Consider the following 20,605-nt stretch of genomic DNA (forward strand, 5'->3'; position numbering starts at 1 on the left):
CTTTAGGTGAGCAGACTATTATTCATAGAGAGGATAGATTTAGATTATGATTAATTATAGTTTTATGGGGATTGAGAAGTAGAAGGTTGCATATGCTGTGTACCAGGTCGGAGTGTTAATCACACAAAGGAGATAGCATATAGCTAACAGATAGGAAGAATTTCATAGACATAAGATGCAGAGAAATAGATTTGCATATGTTGCAGTCCAGGTCAAATATCTTCCAATCACATATAGGAGGCAACATATGACTAATAGTAAGAAAGAAAGAAAATAATTTTCTACAGACCTACTTTATTGGAATTCCCTAGTCGCTCCGTCAATACCAGAATTAAGGACAGAATCCGTACATCGAGGAAAAGTAAAACCACAGTTCTAGATACGGGTTCTTTAGTGTGACTGGTGGATTGTCATGTATATCTCCCTGCTCAACCTATCCGAGCGTTGTATTGTCAAGCTAAACGGATCTATCTAGGTCAAGAATTGTCAATTCATTTCATTTCTTAAGTTCATCTTTGCCTAGTCAAGCCCATTAAATTATTTTTGCCTACCAGCGCATCGAACACAGAGCCTAGACAATTCAGCTTTGGTACCTTACACAGATCCAGATTGCCTGTTATCACCTTTTGATATCACTTCCCAATAATAACTACTAACGAAAAACTATTAAGATAATGAAGAATTGTCTTTAAAATGAATCAGAGTAAGATAAACTCAGGAGTATAGAGAAGAAAAGCTCAAATTGTAAGTCACCGATTGAATTTGCATCCAGAAGGTCTGAGAACAGCACGCATAAACTCAGAACAGATCCGAAAATTCTTCACATCGTTAAGCACAAACCCTAATGTGTGATCCCTTCCTTTCTTCCTTTCCCGCAAATGACACATACTCTCAAACAAAGTTTTGAGTGTTGCACAATTGAGAGATGCCTTCTATCATGTGCCTGGAACAACCACTATCAACACACCGATGTCTAATGATATGCCTCCATAGCTGCTCCGACACATAGCGAGATCAGTTGGTCTTTGGAAACCAGTCCATTTTGAAACTGGGTCGACCTATGTCATCTTTGCAAGGAACATTCTCCCACGACATGTCCTGCTTATCACATACAGAAGATGTAGAAATATTAGAATCGTTAGAAGATTTGGGAGAGTGAGCCTTTGGAACCCATTTGTAGTTGGGTTTAACCCATTTCTTTTTCGATCTGATGGGTGGCTCAGTACTAGCTTTTGATCTTGATGTCGGCCGTTGAGATGACTTTGATTTTGGCTTCACGGGAGCATCTTTTGGATTTTGCTTCTTGGTCGGCATTCCCTTCATGCCTTTAGGATTCAGATTCTTGGCCTTGTGGGTTTGATTCTTGGCCTTCTGGGCATTCCAGTCACCATTTTGTGATTGTGATCTCGAATGATTTCCTTTGGAGAATCTCACTCTTGGCGCATTTTGCCATCCTTGTCCGTAGTAGGGAACATATACGCGATTTGGAAAATTTATGGCAATGTGTCCAGGTGTTCCACAGTGAAAGCAATTCTTTTTCTTCACTGGGAAGTTGTTTCTTCCTGCCCCTGGTGGCGTATCCTTGTCTTGTCTCTTGCTTTTCCCACACGCAGAATTGCAACATGCACTCTGTTTAGCTGTAAATGGTGGCCTGTATTTACCTACAATAGGTTGATTAGAAGCAACAGATTCAGAGTTTAAGGGTTCGTTTGTTTGTTCATTAGAACTCTCCTTGTTCTCATCCTCTATTACTTTGCCTGCACAAGAAGTAGAAGTATTAGTATTGTTCAGGTCAACACCCTCAGTTGTCTGTTCAACAGCTGGTTTACCGTATACCATAAATGGTTCTTGGTCAATCTCTTCCTGAGTCAAAGGTTTTGCAGTATAGTTGTGATTGAAGGGAGGAGAGACACTCTCAAAACCTAGTCCTACTTTCTTTTGGTTTCCACAAGTGACATCCTTCCACTGCATTTGGTTTTCTATTATTTTCGCAACAACTTCGCTTGACCCATCAAATTTTTTAAAATTGAATTCAGCATTTTCAAAACGTGTTTTCAATAAGTCAAGTTCAGCGGTCACAACTTCAAGTTTTCGTTTGATATGGTCATAGTTCTCACATTTGTTGCTGTAATCCTCTTGTAATTTCCTAAAGTCCTTTATTTTATTTTCTAGTTGAGTCTTTAAGGGTTTTTGGTTTTTCCTAAGTGTGTATCCCTCATATTTTAAGTCCTCGTTCTCTCTCTTGATTATATCTACTGATTCTCGCAAAAATTTCATAGTTTTAGCACAAGATGGAGAGCAATCGGATTCATTTACCTGAATTGTTGTGGAACTCATTTTCTTTTTTTTAATTTTTTTATTTATTTTTTTTAATTGTCCTTTGACTTAAAAAACTGAGAAAGTCAACCTTAAAAGTCAAATTTAAAAAGTCAAACTCAAAAGTCAAACTCAAAAGTCAAACTTGAAAAGTCAAACCGAAAAGCTAAATTTGAAAATTTAAAAGTTAAACGAAAAAGTCAAAGATTAAAGTCAAAGGTCAAACTTGAAAGTCAAAAACAAAATATGAAGGTCAAAAGTTAAAAATAAAGTCTAAAATTTAAAACTAAAATTTTTGGGATGAAAATGGAATTTAAAAATTAAAAAAAAATGATTTTTAGGGTTAAAAGTGTCAATTTTCGAAAGTAATAACCGAGAAAGAGTCTTTAAGAATTGAAAACGGGAGGAGAAGAACATCAGGGTTGCTAGAGCAGTTGGTAGGGCGCTGTGTTGTTGAACCAAGGAACCCGGGTTCGAATCCCGGCAGCCCCAATTCCCTTTCCCTTTTTTTTAAATGCGAAGGTTGCTGTGCGAGGATGGCTGCGAAGCGAGGACGAAGCCGAGAACGATGTTGCTGAGCCGTGAACCAGAGGCGAGACCGAGTCGTATATCGAAGCCGCACACCAAGGCCGCACACGGAGCCGCACACCGAAACCCTAGCCGCACACCTTCAACAGCTTCGTGAAAAAAACGACGTTTTTCACCCTTTTTTGTTCCAAAACTCGATCAAAAACTCGTTTTTATGAAAAATACAAAGAAGAACCCCTCCTCCCCCCCCCCCCCCTCTAATTTTCAGAGATCTATCCAAAAACGCTATTATCTTTTCAAAATAAGATCAAATAAGCTCCAGAACATGCTCTTCTTTCTCTCATCTTATCACACACACTATTCTTCTCTCTAGAACATGCTCTTCTTTCTCTCATCTAGCCTTACACTCACATGACTCCTCACCCTATATATATATATATATATATATATATATATATATATATATATATATATATATATATATATATATATATATATATATATGAGACATGGGCCACCACCAGCACACGAGTGTACAGCTGCAAAATTACAGAAAAATATATTTTCTTAGAAAAGCAAAGTATAAACCATCTTTTTGACCCAACACAACGACGATGGACATGGATAGAACGTAGCATCATGAACAGAGAAGAAGCTAAGACTACGAGCGATAGCAACAACAGTCTGATGAACGTCCGCTCGGGTCCTCGCTGTTGTCGGTAACGAAGCAACGATGGAGCTGAACAATGACCCACAATAATGGCAAGGGTGTCGGTCGATAATGGTGTTTGCTCGAAGGCGTGACTGGTCGGAGGAACGTGAACAAATGGCGATGACGGTTGAAGAGTCACACATGGCGGCTGACAAAAGTTTAGGGTTAGGGGTATGAATCGGTATCCTCCAAAACGAGAGGAAATGCGAATTTGACTGATCCCGTGAATTCAACCAAACATAGATCCATTTTTCCAATTCTGGTCCCTCTCGACAAAATCTTCTTTCAATTTAAGTCCCAATTTTACCAAACAGGCCCCTACCCTTAGAAATCTTTTCAAAATAAATTTGGATTTTACCTTTTAGCCCTTGCTTCCAAAAAATCAATTCACAATAAGTCCATAATTTACCAAACACACCCTCACTTCTGAAATCCTTTTCAAATTAAATCCATAATTTACTAAACAACCCTCAACCTTCAAAATTCTTTAAAACTAATCCGGAAATTACATTTTAACCCCCAAACTCTTAATTATGACATATTCAGCCCTTTCTTTTCTTTTTCTTTCAATTAAATCCAAATTTACCCAAATAGCCCCTCCTCTTAAAATTATTTTCAATATAAGTCCAAAAACTACAAAACGAGCGTAATTCATTATCCTTTAGCCATATGTTCAAATATTCTTTCCACTAAGAATCCTAAAAGCACTCTTTAGACCTCCAAAACAAATTATAACGCCAATTACACACTTTTTCACTAAACTCTTTATTTAAATATATACATCTATCAGAATAAAATAATACTTAAAACACATCTTCAGATTTTAAGGTTTGTCTTGGAAACGGGGGGTTACAACTCCAATGGATCCTTCAGAAACGTAATGAGGTGTAACGACCCAAATTTCACATCCAAAAATTTTCTTTTCAAATCCATACTTTAGAAAACGATTGTAATTAAAACATTGTCGGGTGAAACCATTTCATAACATACATCGTATCTGAAAACCGAAACATGAAAACAATCAACTATCAGAGTACAAAATCCCAGAATGACTCATGGTGCAGAAAACAAGGTGCGTGTATGATGTACCGCTACCGCGCCAGCTCCTTCCCCCTTTCAGAAGAGGTACCTAAAAACAAATCTATAACTCGTAAGCACGAAGCTTAGTGAGTTCCCCCATAATACCTCATACCATACAAACATACATTGAACAGCTAGGAGATACGAGCCTCAGCCACACTCCGCTAGCTGGGAGATACGCGCCTCACCCACACTCCGCTATCTGGGAGATACGTGCCTAGCCCACACTCCGCTATCTGAGAGATACAGGCCATGCCCACACTCTTCTATCTAAGAGATATGGGCCTCACCCACACTCCACTATCAGAGAGATACGGGCCTCGCCCACATTCACTGCTCAACCATAACATACAAGTATCACACAGACAACTAGTATAAACAACTCTATCATACTGGCATATATCATAATCAACTCAACTATGAGATACGGGCTCCGCCCACACTCCGACACTAACATATCGTTTATACAGGCCGACCTTGGTGCCTTAGACCCGTTGCTAAACTCACCTCGAAGAGTAGCTACCGAAAGTCTGATTGCTATACGTCTGGCTGCTGCACCGGCAATCCTCCGGCTACAAATCCATAAACATAGATTAGCCACTTATAAATACCCTTAGGTCAATTGACTGACCAACCCCTGGTCCGAGGTCAACTCCTTGGTCAAAGTCAGCTTCCAGTTGACTGGACTCGCCGAGTCATGGCACAGACTCACCGAGTCCTTCTCTTACTAACCTGGTCCTACTCGCCAAGTCCCTCTTCCCACTCACTAAGTCACCCTTAACTCACTACTCGGGACTATAGAACCGACTCGCGATCCGACTCGTCGAGTCCAAGAACAACTCACTGAGTCCCCACGAGCAGATCTCTCACTCGCTTCCAAATCCTCACCAAAGCATCCCTTAAGAGGATTTGGGGTTCTGGGACTATTGCTACACGTTAAATTGCTAATTCTGCGTGCAGATACAAAGGGTTGGACCTTCAACACTTAAACCCCTCTTACCCAGTGACAGTTCATATTGCTCGCCGAGTTTAAAGAACCAATCGTTGAGTTCCAGGCAATCTTCATAGGACTCGCCGAGTTGTTCATCCAACTCGCTGAGTCTAAGACCATCTTCATAGAACTCGCCGAGTCCCTTCGACCCACTTCCCATACAGACCAAAACTGAGACATGCGACGCTTCTAAACCATAGATCTATGCTTCTAGGGCATGCTTATCACGTAAAGTTGCAAACTTTACGTGCATGCATGGCCTTATTAGCTCAAGAAGGCAAATCCAAGCTCTTTAAGAGGTCATATACTCAATAGGGACCCCAATAACTCCAACCACAAAGACTTTACACTTCTAAGATGTCCATAAGGTCCCAATCTGAAGTCCTTTCAGAACATAGAGCATAAATACATGGAGTTTGAGGTTTTCGGGCTTGAAAACCACTAATTTGAGAAAAAAAAAGGGGTCTAATGAACTAGTGATCAAGGTAAGAACTTTTCTACCTGAATGGAAGCTTCCCATAGTGTAGATTCCGGATCTACCTCCCCTCCTTGTACACTTCAACCTCTTCCTTCTTCTTCTAAGCTCCAAACCTTCTTCACAAAGCCAAAATCACTCTCAAGAACAATATGGGGGCTAGGGTTTCGTTCTACAGCTCTCTAGAAGTGTTAGGGACAAAGGAGGCCAAGTTAGAGCGTTTAAATCGAGTGCAAACACCCGGATTAGGGTTTTTTCCCAGACAGGGTCTACTCGCCGAGTCCGGGGACCGACTCGCCGAGTCCAAAGTTCAGACCCCGCGACTTATCCCGCTCCTACTCGGCGAGTCGGTCCTTCAACTCGCCGAGTCCAAGGCTGTAACGCCCGTAGATCCGGGCTAGTCAATTTAGAGGCAATAGGGATCGAAAATGACTTTTCAACAAAAGATTATTTAGAATAAATAATCTTAAACAAATTGTATAATATGTCACAAGGTTTTCGTACATATAAAGAACGCCGAAATCCGAGTTATAACGAAGAAGTTATGACCCGTCGAAGTTTCGCGACAGAACCGGCACGACACCGGGAAGCGTAAATAGTGAATTTATGATAGAGCGAGATTTAGCCTTAGCGATCTAAACGAAAATCGTATAGTATTTTAAACTAAGAACATCGATAAAAAGAACTCCCAAATCTAACTTCGTATGAAGAAGTTATGATTTTTCGAAGTTTCGGATTAGCGGTGTACAGCCTGAAATTCGAATTTTAGTTCGAGCGGTTTTTGGCTTACGCGTCCTAAATGAGAGTTGAAGCTATCATTAATAGGAACTCAACGGTAAAAAGATAGACGAAAACGGAGTCCGTATGAAGGAGTTACGAATTTTTTGCGGCCATATAGCAGTCTAATCTCCTCCTACTGTTAAATTTAAGATCGGTCAAGAACTAGCCGATGGAGTCTAAATGAAAGTTGTAGATCTTGTTTTTACCTACGCGTGGAAAAAAATAACGTCAAAAACGGAGCTCGTATACGAGAGTAATGATTTTTCTAAGTCGAGAGGTTGTTGTGCGAAATCGGGTGACGTGGCGCAATCCTGGCCGTTGCTTCCTCCCCAAGGCTAGCCACCAGATGGTGACACCTGGCCATAAAACTCGACGAGTTTGAGGTAAACTCGACGAGTTTTGGTGATTTCCAGCCTATAAAAAGGGTGTCGGGGCATCCTCATTTCTCACACCTTCCAACTTCTCTTTCTCTCTGTAGAATCTCTCTCTAAGCCTCCTTAAGCCTCCTAAAGTCTAGGAAAACCCCCTAGCACCCGAAGGAAGCCCCGAGGCTCCCGGAGTCCCGAGAAAAGGGGTCTTTCGACTCGGGAACGCTGCTCCAACGAAGCCCGGTTTTCGAGAAACCCGCTGTAAGTGAGCTACGCCTAACCTATCTTTATTTTAGCTTACGTTTTAATATAGTAATGTTATTAGGACCTTATAATAAGTACTTGGGCTATTATTATGGGTTATATAAGTATCGTTTAATGCTTATATAATAATAATAATAGCTAGACTATTAATTAATCGCGGTTATCGTTAGACTAAACCCTAGTGGCAATGATACTAGGTTTTGCCAAAGGAAAAGTGTGTTAAGAGTAACGAAGTGCTGTCCAAGCGCCGAGTCACCACCTACTCAGGTGAGTGCATAGTTACTTTCAGCTTACACATAGATATGAAGTATTTTATATAAATTACGTGCTATGTGTGCATATTATTTGAATACTTGCTATCTATGCTGGATGAACATTGTTATACATGTTTTCAATGATTTAAACTGTATATGTATTTTATATCTACAAAATGTGTTGGGTAAAACATGGGTAGATGTAATAGTTGTTGTGTGACGAAATAAAATAATGAGAGGCCTCGTTATAGATGTTATTGATGAATCAGTCATCTAGCGGAGTATAGATGACGACCACGGACTATTCTAGACAGTCCAGTGGAACACTAGCAGGCTCACAACCTATAGATGTTTATTCGAACTGTGTGTTTATTTGAACTGTGTGCTCACCAGATGTACTCCATCCCCCACATGGTTGACTCAAGGACATTTATTGCTGAGGAATCCCCTTAGCAGTAGTGTCCGTCCCGATGATAATCCTTAGGGTAGGTCCCTTATGATAGATGCTTAGGGATGTAATGTGAGGATAACGGGAACGGGTAATCGGGTTTGTTTAATTTAATGAAGTTAATAAACTTATTTATTGTGGGTTGAAAACCCTATGTGCTCACCAGGCTCCCAAGCCTGACCCACTCAGTTTCTTGTATTACAGGTAGTGGCGCATGAGCATAGATGTGATGTCTTGGGATGAGAGATTAATTGGATATAGGCCTGTAGATATGTAATAATGTAGTAAGGCTTATATTGTACTGTTTATGCTTTTGATCTGTACGAACATGACATCCCAAGTCTTTTAATGAAATACATTTCTATGGAAATGCTTTTGATAAATCTTTATCATATTTTGTTTTGGGACAAATCCGCAACACTTTTATTTAAAATGTTACTCTGATTTTTAAACAAAGCATAAACAAACCGGTCTTTTATGGCCGTGATTTTGGGGATGTCACAGTTGGTATCAGAGCATTAGTTTAAGCGAACTAGGAATATGGATTTATTTATAGACTTAAACTTAGAATGCTAAGCAATGATTGTGAGGTGTGAGCACTAGATTATTTTAGGAATTATGCCTAAAATGCTTTATGTGCTAAATGCTTTGTGCCTGATATGCTATTATTTGTTCGGATCTATGGTCTGTTGCCGACCGGATCTGGAAACCTTATGTGTTTAGGATTCTAAACGTACGACTACGATATTAGAACTAGCATGTAAACGTTTCGGGGGTGATAAGGACGATTTGAACATCAGTCCTAAGTAAAGATCTAAATTCACCTTATTCGGTGTATAGATCAAGATGGCAAGGACCCGTAGCGGAAACGTGAATGCAAATGGGAACAGAAACCAACCCCCAGTGATTGAGCAAATACCGGTGATGGAAGCCGCTGCTGAGCCAGTCACAATGGCCGGAGTACAAGCAATGATCCAAGCGATGTTGGATCGTCAAATGGAGGAAACTAGACGTTTTCTCCAACAAAATCGAGAGGAAGCCACTATTTAGATCGAACAGGCCGAGTTGAACGAAGGGCAGACTGAGGAAGGAGACTACAGTGAAACTGTTGGTCAAGTCAACCCACCAATAGTTCAACAAAATAATCAAGATGACGGATTCGAAAGAAATAGATGCAAGTACAAGGATTTTCAGACTTGCAAGCCATCGAATTTCACGGGAAAGGAAGATCCAATTGGGGTCATGGATTGGATCTCGGAAATGGAGTTAGCTTTCATGACATGCGGTTGCAGAGGGAAGCTACAGATCACATTTGCAGTGCGTCAGTTTCGAGGAGGCGCTGTACGTTGGTGGAACACCTTGGGGAAGACTCTGAGCCCCAACCAGCCCCTGCAACTGACATGGGCAGAATTTCTGGTGCAATTCAAACGAAAGTACTGCTCAGCTCAAAACCTGCTCGAGCTAGAGAACCAGTTTCTAACCCTGAAGAAGGGGAGCATGTCAATCGATGAATACACGAACAACTTCACAGAAAGGATGGAATTTGCCTTGCGTCTTGTTCTGGATGAGCTGACGAAAATTGATAAGTACGCAAAGGGATTGCCATGGGAGTACGCGGTGCCAGTGCGTTAGGCACCTACCTTGGAGGCAGCTATCTGGGCTGCCAAGTCCGTGGAGGATATGATCAAGGGAAGAGCCGCCAACAAGACCGAGGTTGGTGAAAAGAGGAAGTTTGAGGGGTCTGCAAAGCCCGATGAGAGAAGCAAGACCAGTACCAGGAATTTTAGAGGAAGGAGTGAAGAAAGATGGTGCGAGAAGTGCAAAAAGAAACACTCTGGAAAATGCGGTGAGGAGGTGACTTGTTTCAAGTGTGGGAAGCATGGGCATTATGCCAACGAGTGCAAATTCAACAAAAGGGTGTGTTACGAATGTAATGAGGAAGGGCACTTCAAGCAAGATTGCCCAAAGAGAAAGGGGGGCTACAAAGCCAAATGTGTCGCCAAAACCAAAGGCAAGAGCATTTCAAATGATCCTTGATGAAGCAGATGACAATGCGAGGATTCAGGAGTGAAGGCTTGACATCCGAAGGTCGAGTTATGAAGTAGCCATAGAATCATATGATGTATCCTGATAAAGGCATAGTCTAGGGTGAACTTGAACACCTATGTAATAGTTTCAAGGAATAATAAAAAAAACCCCTTCGTCTTGATATTTGATGTGTTAAGCTGGTATGTGATTTTCTTGTGTGGTGACTTGGAAAACTACGGGACAATACTTGGGACGAGTATGAGTAGGTGTGAATGGTAGTAGAGGCCTATACTACCGGAAGCACATGACTCACACTTGGATCAGGGAAAGTCACAAGGTTACCAAGAAGCTAGTAATTGATTTCGTTTTATTCAAGTATGTCGTTACCATTATTTCGGTAATGACTAAGAAGATTGTTGTTATCCCGACCCTAGTGGTCATATCCCATTGAGTCCGACTACGATGAGTAGGTTACGTGGTTCAGAGAACCAAGTTTGATGTAGCGTCCGACTTAAACCAAACGATTGAAATCAAAGCGATCAATAGAAGTATCGTGCTCGTTGTTAAAGAAGTTGGTAGCCAAAATGCCTAATGTTAAAGTGTGATTATATCACATTAGAACATGAAGGAAGGCATAGTCTGTTTTAGAATTTAACTCTAAAAGACCTGAGTCTAAGCGATGCAACATACGATAATGGGTCATTAGAATATGACACATCGATCTATAGTAGTAATAAAAGAACTCATCTCAAGTTCGTATCCAGTAAGGATCGAGATTGTGACTTAAAGGTCATAATTAGTCTAACCTGAGGTAGAGAGCAGGTGTACGATCGAGTACTGCTTACAGTCAATGAGTCTAAGAGATAGACTTGAAGGAATATAGAAGTTATAATTATTACCTAGGATGAAGAGATGACGTATGGGGTCATTATATGAGCCCTTTTTCGTTGATGATTCCGGGACGTAATCATCCTAAGGGGGAGATAATTGTAACGCCCGTAGATCCGGACTAGTCAATTTAGAGGCAATAGGGGTCGAAAACGATTTTTCGACAAAAGATTATTTAGAATAAATAATCTTAACCAAGTTGTATAATATGTCACAAGGTTTACGTACATATAAAGAACGCCGAAATCCGAGTTATAACGAAGAAGTTATGACCCGTCGAAGTTTCGCGACAGAACCGGCACGACACCGGGAAGCGTAAATAGTGAATTTATGATAGAGCGAGATTTAGCCTTAGCGATCTAAACGAAAATCATATAGTATTTTAAACTAAGAACATCGATAAAAAGAACTCCCAAATCTGACTTCGTATGAAGAAGTTATGATTTTTCGAAGTTTCGTATTAGCGGTGTACAGCCTGAAATTCGAATTTTAGTTTGAGCGGTTTTTGGCTTACGCGTCCTAAATGAGAGTTGAAGCTATCATTAATAGGAACTCAACGGTAAAAAGACAGACGAAAATGGAGTCCGTATGAAGGAGTTACGAATTTTTTGCGGCCATTTAGCAGTCTAATCTCCTCCTACTGTTAAATTTAAGATCGGTCAAGAACTAGCCGATGGAGTCTAAATGAAAGTTGTAGATCTTGTTTTTACCTACGCGTGGAAAAAAATAACGTCAAAAACGGAGCTCGTATGCGAGAGTAATGATTTTTCTAAGTCGAGAGGCTGTTGTGCGAAATCGGGTGACGTGGCGCAATCCTGGCCGTTGCTTCCTCCCCAAGGCTAGCCACCAGATGGTGACACCTGGCCATAAAACTCGACGAGTTTGAGGTAAACTCGATGAGTTTTGGTGATTTCCAGCCTATAAAAAGGGTGTCGGGGCATCCTCATTTCTCACACCTTCCAACTTCTCTTTCTCTCTGTAGAATCTCTCTCTAAGCCTCCTTAAGCCTCCTAAAGTCTAGGAAAAACCCCTAGCACCCGAAGGAAGCCCCGAGGCTCCCGGAGTCCCGAGAAAAGGGGTCTTTCGACTCGGGAACGCTGCTCCAACGAAGCCCGGTTTTCGAGAAACCCGCTGTAAGTGAGCTACGCCTAACCTATCTTTATTTTAGCTTACGTTTTAATATAGTAATGTTATTAGGACCTTATAATAAGTACTTGGGCTATTATTATGGGTTATATAAGTATCATTTAATGCTTATATAATAATAATAATAGCTAGACTATTAATTAATCGCGGTTATCGTTAGACTAAACCCTAGTGGCAATGATACTAGGTTTTGCCAAAGGAAAAGTGTGTTAAGAGTAACGAAGTGCTGTCCAAGCGTCGAGTCACCACCTACTCAGGTGAGTGCATAGTTACTTTCAGCTTACACATAGATATGAAGTATTTTATATAAATTACGTGCTATGTGTGCATATTATTTGAATACTTGCTATCTATGCTGGATGAACATTGTTATACATGTTTTCAATGATTTAAACTGTATATGTATTTTATATCTACAAAATGTGTTGGGTAAAACATGGGTAGATGTAATAGTTGTTGTGTGACGAAATAAAATAATGAGAGGCCTCGTTATAGATGTTATTGATGAATCAGTCATCTAGCGGAGTATAGATGACGACCACGGACTATTCTAGACAGTCCAGTGGAACACTAGCAGGCTCACAACCTATAGATGTTTATTCGAACTGTGTGTTTATTTGAACTGTGTGCTCACCAGATGTACTCCATCCCCCACATGGTTGCCTCAAGGACATTTATTGCTGAGGAATCCCCTTAGCAGTAGTGTCCGTCCCGATGATAATCCTTAGGGTAGGTCCCTTATGATAGATGCTTAGGGATGTAATGTGAGGATAACGGGAACGGGTAATCGGGTTTGTTTAATTTAATGAAGTTAATAAACTTATTTATTGTGGGTTGAAAACCCTATGTGCTCACCAGGCTCCCAAGCCTGACCCACTCAGTTTCTTGTATTACAGGTAGTGGCGCATGAGCATAGATGTGATATCTTGGGATGAGAGATTAATCGGATATAGGCCTGTAGATATGAAATAATGTAGTAAGGCTTATATTGTACTGTTTATGCTTTTGATCTGTACGGACATGACATCCCAAGTCTTTTAATGAAATACATTTCTATGGAAATGCTTTTGATAAATCTTTATCATATTTTGTTTTGGGACAAATCCGAAACACTTTTATTTAAAATGTTACTCTGATTTTTAAACAAAGCATAAACAAACCGGTCTTTTCTGGCCGTGATTTTGGGGATGTCACAAAGGCAAAAATGCACTATTTTAAAAATATTAATCACAAGGAGTACGTACCAGGAACCAGGTACTACATGAGGAAACTTCCTAACCATGAGAACTTTAATGTTAGCCTACATTCCTTCTCTTTTTCATCAACAAAACTAAACCAAAACCTCGTATACTTGAACCACAAATTCCTCTAAATCATTATATTAAAATCACCAAAATCAAATAGACCAATGATCTTCCAAATAGAATACGAAATTCTACTTTACTTAGGGTTTGAACCACCACACTGATTGATGTCTAAAATCAACAAAACCTCATACCAGCTCAACTAGATACACACCAACCTTGACTCTCGGAATGCATAACATAACATGATATGATCCTCCGAACAATAACCAACCAATCATAAGAAAACTTCGAATCACAGATGGATACCTTGGAAACTTTCGTTATTATTACCTCCTCTAAAACATTAAGAATCCCATACAAATACACAAGCAATAACTCTGACAGTCCCAACGTAGCACCAATTCTCTAGCTAGCACAAATAGGCTAACCATACACCTCGCCTATAATTTCCTATCGAACAACTAATCTCAAGAATCAATCATAAATACAGGAGGCATCATTCTCATAACAAGGACACACAAGAGAAAATGGAAAGTGTTGGTACCAAATCTTCTCTCTTGATTACCTGAAGCACTCATCTAGAAAATGACCTAATTGATTTCAAAGAAGGAAGACCCTTGATCCTTCCATTTACAGTTTTAACTGAAATGAATCTGTTTCCTACATCTGAAATATACCGACGCAACCATAACACGAGAGCCCTCTTGCCCACTTCCACTCTTATAGCAGCATTCACAACCATCTAGACCATCCAAACGAATATCCATAGTCTTAACCTCTCACTTAAGTAGTTCCTGGACATATACTCACTCACTAGCCCCACATTGGGGCTATTCCCCAAATTTGAAAATATGCCCGACCTCTCCTCCCCTCGAACATATGATACTGGAAGAACATAACCTTGTCGTAGAAAACGACATCCCAACCCATCGGCCAACCACCCAGCCTTATGTTGCAATCCTCGATTCGATCATCACAATCGCTTCCTACTTGAGTATCGAGACTCAAACTGTCACTACTTATAACAAGGCCCTCAAGACCTTAGAATCAACTAACTCACATAGGTTTGTACCATTCAAACCTAAAATTCCATGACTACTAAGTCCTAAACAATTACCAGACTCGTCCTATTCCTAAACAACCATAACCGAAATACCGATAAAGACGAAAAAAATATTGCAACGGATCATGGTACCAAACCATGCTATTTACCCTCAACTAGCTTCTTAGTAACCGTTTTCAACTCTTCCTGATCCATGTACGGATCCTGTGCTTCTGGTAGTATGCCTATACTACATTCCACACCTATCCGTAATCGTCCCAAGAATTTTCTCACGGTTCCCAAGTTACTACTCATAACAAAAACCAATCGATCTAATCACATATACCTACGCTCAAACAAGTACACACCGTTAGTCTTCCTAGATTCTCCTTCTAGGATTTCTCTTACAAAAGTGCTCACACTGACACACTCTAACACTATTACTAGGCCACTAGGAATTGCCACTCCACCCTGATATCAACCGTAAAAGAATCTTCTATCAATGTCAACTAACTATCTTACAAATACAATTACATGCAATAAAAATTAAACAGTCCTTCAACTAAAGGATCTAACACTACAGAGGTTGGACTCAAACAATAGTTGCACAATAGGGCCAATTCAAGCATTCTAAAACAATTTAATCTTTGAGGCATACAACCTAACTTATTCACTTAATAGTTAATTAATATCAATATGGGTTTCACATAGCACAAAGCAAGAAGCATTCGAGAAACAAATCCATAAGGCAACAAGGCTTCATACATATTAGAAAATTCTAAAATGCAATTCCTTAAGGTCCTTTGCCTACACACTTATCATGCATCTCTAACAATTCACATATAAGGCACAAAAAGCCATCTCTCTTAAGGAGGTGTCCTAGCATGCAACCCTGAGCATATCCTTATTCGAACCTCTAGCATGTGTATCATACTATAACATATATAACATATCAACATGTATGGGTACTCTGGGAATCATTTACTTGAGCTCCAACTGATTGCACGCGTTGCATCCTTTCTTTTTTAAAAACTTTATAGAAAATGTTTTTGTAAAAAGAAATCCTTCAGTACACAATTTGAGTTCTTACACACTATAGAGTGCGCCCGGATCCCTCAAACTAAGGATCTGATACCAATTTGTAACTTCCCAAATTTCAAACAAAATTTTTCATTTTAAAAACATAGGAAACCATACCATTAAACAATAAAAAAGTGACATTCAATTATTTGATAACATAAATCAGAGTAATAAATTCATAAGTGATGAAAATCTCAAAACCATAAATGCAGATGCGATGCAATCATATCGTGCTCTTCCTCGTACTGCCAAAAACACCTGCAACATTTAAACTTAAAACTGTAAGCACAAAGATTTGCGAGTTCCCCAAGATACCACATACCAATATGGAGCTCACTCAACATACATATTGGGCCTTGCCCAACATACATAAGAGTCCTCGTCCCATAATATAACGGGTCTCACCCAACGGGACTCGTCCAATATGCATAACGAGTCTCAACCAACATACATAACATACATGCAAGAGTTACAAAGAAAATTTAGCATCTTCCATAGTATATTGAAAAGACTCACCTGAACTACTAAACAACAGAAGCTCAATAGCAACTTCATCAATATAACAACTAACCTGAGCTACCTAATGTTAAACCGAGACTAGTCCTTAGTTAAATACTAAATTCTACTAAAGTTTGACCAAAAGTCAAACTGGCCAAAAAAATATACGGTCAACCACTATTAACCACTGTGCTACCACCGACTCCTTGGTCACACCACTATCATTAGAAGACATGACAGTCACAATACACATTTTGGAGAGCGTTGTGACAAACCTCCCACCGCGTCGTGAAGAACAACATGCCAACATAATTCATTAAGCTCCTAAACCTTAACATCCAATGTTTCAAAGCTCAGATCTGAAGCTTCTAGTGGACTTAATGGATAAAGTTCCTGACTTTTATTCATTACACCATCAAGCCAAGTCCAAAACTCAAACCCTAATTCTCACACTAATCCAAAATGACCATTAAGATATGCAAGACACTTAAATGAAGATGAAGTCCAGATCTTAGCACCACAACGGGTATGGAATACTAAAAGATCCAACTTTTAACCCTGGAGTTGTCCAAACCCAACTCAAATCCGTTAAATGGAACCAAAACATGCATATAAACCAAGATCCATCAAACTATAAGCATAAAGGTGTAAGCCTGAAGACTTACAGAGGTACAAAATGAATCAATAAGGTCGATGAAGCTTGGATAAGAGCTAAGAACACCAAAAACTCTTGAATCTTCACACAAAAGGCTTCCCAAGACACAAAAATCACCAAATAAGGAAAAAAGGAGTGAGGAAAGGATATGGTTTCATGGTTAGCGTTTTTTAAAAATGGATGCTAGAGGAAATGAAAAAACCCTAAACAAACATTCCTTAAATATGACCCCCATGGCTCAAGACCTACGACTTTGGGTTGTGGAGGCCACTGCACCGTGCAACAAACCTGCACCATGCCACTAACATCAAGCAAACACGATCTTCATTTAATTGATGTGGCCACACCGCGAACACCAAGCAACAACGTTGTGACTTAAGGTTTTTCTCCAAAACCTCATTCTTGAAATCTCAAAGTCTTTAGCTGATCGAACATGGAAATGGATGTTACAACACCATAGCGTCTTCAACTACTGAATACATTTTCGTGAAAACCATAGTATCTTAAATACTAATCTAAGACATGGTAGGTACCACATTCCTAATAAATGTATAAATAGAGGGACCACTAAACCCGGTTCGGGTGTCTGGCTAATATTCTGGAAATGTTGCTCCTTTTTCTAAAACTAGGACTGGTTCATACGGTAGGCAAGAAGGGTGTCTGCCTAGCCTATCTCTTCAAAGCTCAGATCTGAAGCTTCTAGTGGACTTAATGGATAAAGTTCCTGACTTTTATTCATTACACCATCAAGCCAAGTCCAAAACTCAAACCCTAATTCTCACACTAATCCAAAATGACCATTAAGATATGCAAGACACTTAAATGAAGATGAAGTCCAGATCTTAGCACCACAACGGGTATGGAATACTAAAAGATCCAACTTTTAACCCTGGAGTTGTCCAAACCCAACTCAAATCCGTTAAATGGAACCAAAACATGCATATAAACCAAGATCCATCAAACTATAAGCATAAAGGTGTAAGCCTGAAGACTTACAGAGGTACAAAATGAATCAATAAGGTCGATGAAGCTTGGATAAGAGCTAAGAACACCAAAAACTCTTGAATCTTCACACAAAAGGCTTCCCAAGACACAAAAATCGCCAAATAAGGAAAAAAGAAGTGAGGAAAGGATATGGTTTCATGGTTAGCGTTTTTTAAAAATGGATGCTGGAGGAAATGAAAAAACCCTAAACAAACATTCCTTAAATATGACCCCCATGGCTCAAGACCTACGACTTTGGGTTGTGGAGGCCACTGCACCGTGCAACAAACCTGCACCATGCCACTAACATCAAGCAAACACGATCTTCATTTAATTGATGTGGCCACACCGCGAACACCAAGCAACAACGTTGTGACTTAAGGTTTTTCTCCAAAACCTCATTCTTGAAATCTCAAAGTCTTTAGCTGATCGAACATGGAAATGGATGTTACAACACCATAGCGTCTTCAACTACTGAATACATTTTCGTGAAAACCATAGTATCTTAAATACTAATCTAAGACATGGTAGGTACCACATTCCTAATAAATGTATAAATAGAGGGACCACTAAACCCGGTTCGGGTGTCTGGCTAATATTCTGGAAATGTTGCTCCTTTTTCTAAAACTAGGACTGGTTCATACGGTAGGCAAGAAGGGTGTCTGCCTAGCCTATCTCTTCAAAGCTCAGATCTGAAGCTTCTAGTGGACTTAATGGATAAAGTTCCTGACTTTTATTCATTACACCATCAAGCCAAGTCCAAAACTCAAACCCTAATTCTCACACTAATCCAAAATGACCATTAAGATATGCAAGACACTTAAATGAAGATGAAGTCCAGATCTTAGCACCACAACGGGTATGGAATACTAAAAGATCCAACTTTTAACCCTGGAGTTGTCCAAACCCAACTCAAATCCGTTAAATGGAACCAAAACATGCATATAAACCAAGATCCATCAAACTATAAGCATAAAGGTGTAAGCCTGAAGACTTACAGAGGTACAAAATGAATCAATAAGGTCGATGAAGCTTGGATAAGAGCTAAGAACACCAAAAACTCTTGAATCTTCACACAAAAGGCTTCCCAAGACACAAAAATCGCCAAATAAGGAAAAAAGAAGTGAGGAAAGGATATGGTTTCATGGTTAGCGTTTTTTAAAAATGGATGCTGGAGGAAATGAAAAAACCCTAAACAAACATTCCTTAAATATGACCCCCATGGCTCAAGACCTACGACTTTGGGTTGTGGAGGCCACTGCACCGTGCAACAAACCTGCACCATGCCACTAACATCAAGCAAACACGATCTTCATTTAATTGACGTGGCCACACCGCGAACACCAAGCAACAACGTTGTGACTTAAGGTTTTTCTCCAAAACCTCATTCTTGAAATCTCAAAGTCTTTAGCTGATCGAACATGGAAATGGATGTTACAACACCATAGCGTCTTCAACTTTTGAATACATTTTCGTGAAAACCATAGTATCTTAAATACTAATCTAAGACATGGTAGGTACCACATTCCTAATAAATGTATAAATAGAGGGACCACTAAACCCGGTTCGGGTGTCTGGCTAATATTCTGGAAATGTTGCTCCTTTTTCTAAAACTAGGACTGGTTCATACGGTAGGCAAGAAGGGTGTCTGCCTAGCCTATCTCTTATAGGGACCCACATTTTTTAGTCCATATTACGTTTTTTGTTTAACAAAATAGTTTTATGGGCCCAAAACATCAATATTGTATTGTAGTGCATGAATTTTTTCTCTTTGAAGAAATTGATTGTCAACATGAAGACCAAGAGATAAAGAATGAATACATCGAATCAGAATTCGGAGGCTAAAACCGAAATGAAATGGGAAAACGATATAAAATTTACTACGTGTCTTGTTATTACTCTATGGAAACAACAATTCACCCTCCTAAAGGGTGTCCATCCCCATGGTTCTAACGGGAAGAAATGAATGATTCTTGTTTTAAAAGTTTAATCTATCTCAAGATTCTCACATCTAAGTTTCATATGAGAGGAATTTAATTTTTTGATTTTGGTTTGTTATATTATGATTATATTATACAAGTTAGTAATAATTTCTAGATTATATTGTATATAGATTAATTTGAATGTATGATTTTGTTTATATTTATATTTTCTTTTTCAATTTGGTTATATAATCTAAATAGGTGTCTTCAATCTTTTTTTTTCATTAATTCATAGTTTATATTCATTAGTCTTTGTTGATTTAGAATTTTTTTTCATTAATTCATAGTTTGTAACTGCTTATTTTGTAAGTTGTGTGAATTACAAATTGGTCTTTTTTTCATGTATTTTAATTTGTTGCTGTTTTTAGTTTATTTGTTTTTATAGTAATATTTGAAGTTTCAAGTAAAAAAGTTGAACAAATATACAACTAGTACAACTTTAGTGATAAGGTGTTTTTGTTATTTTCTACTTGCTAGTTATTTTCTTATACTCTTACTAGTGATTTTGCATCAAAACTTTTTAACAAAATATTTTCTTAATGAAGTAATGGATTTTTTTTAAGTTACATCTTAAAGGGACCTTAGTTTTTATTTAGTCTTGGGCTCAAAATATATTTGGACCGCCGTATCTAAGACACCTTATTAAGAACTCTATTTAATTTATATATAATCGAAAATGGTTTTCCGTTCTTCCTTGTTACCCATTTTTTTTTATTATATCCTTCTGCCATCATATTTCTACTTGTTAGTTACTTTAATTGTTTTTATTTTGAAACAAA

The sequence above is a fragment of the Lactuca sativa genome, chromosome 5 (genome assembly GCF_002870075.4).
Source record: "Lactuca sativa cultivar Salinas chromosome 5, Lsat_Salinas_v11, whole genome shotgun sequence".
NCBI classification, from domain to species: domain Eukaryota; kingdom Viridiplantae; phylum Streptophyta; class Magnoliopsida; order Asterales; family Asteraceae; genus Lactuca; species Lactuca sativa.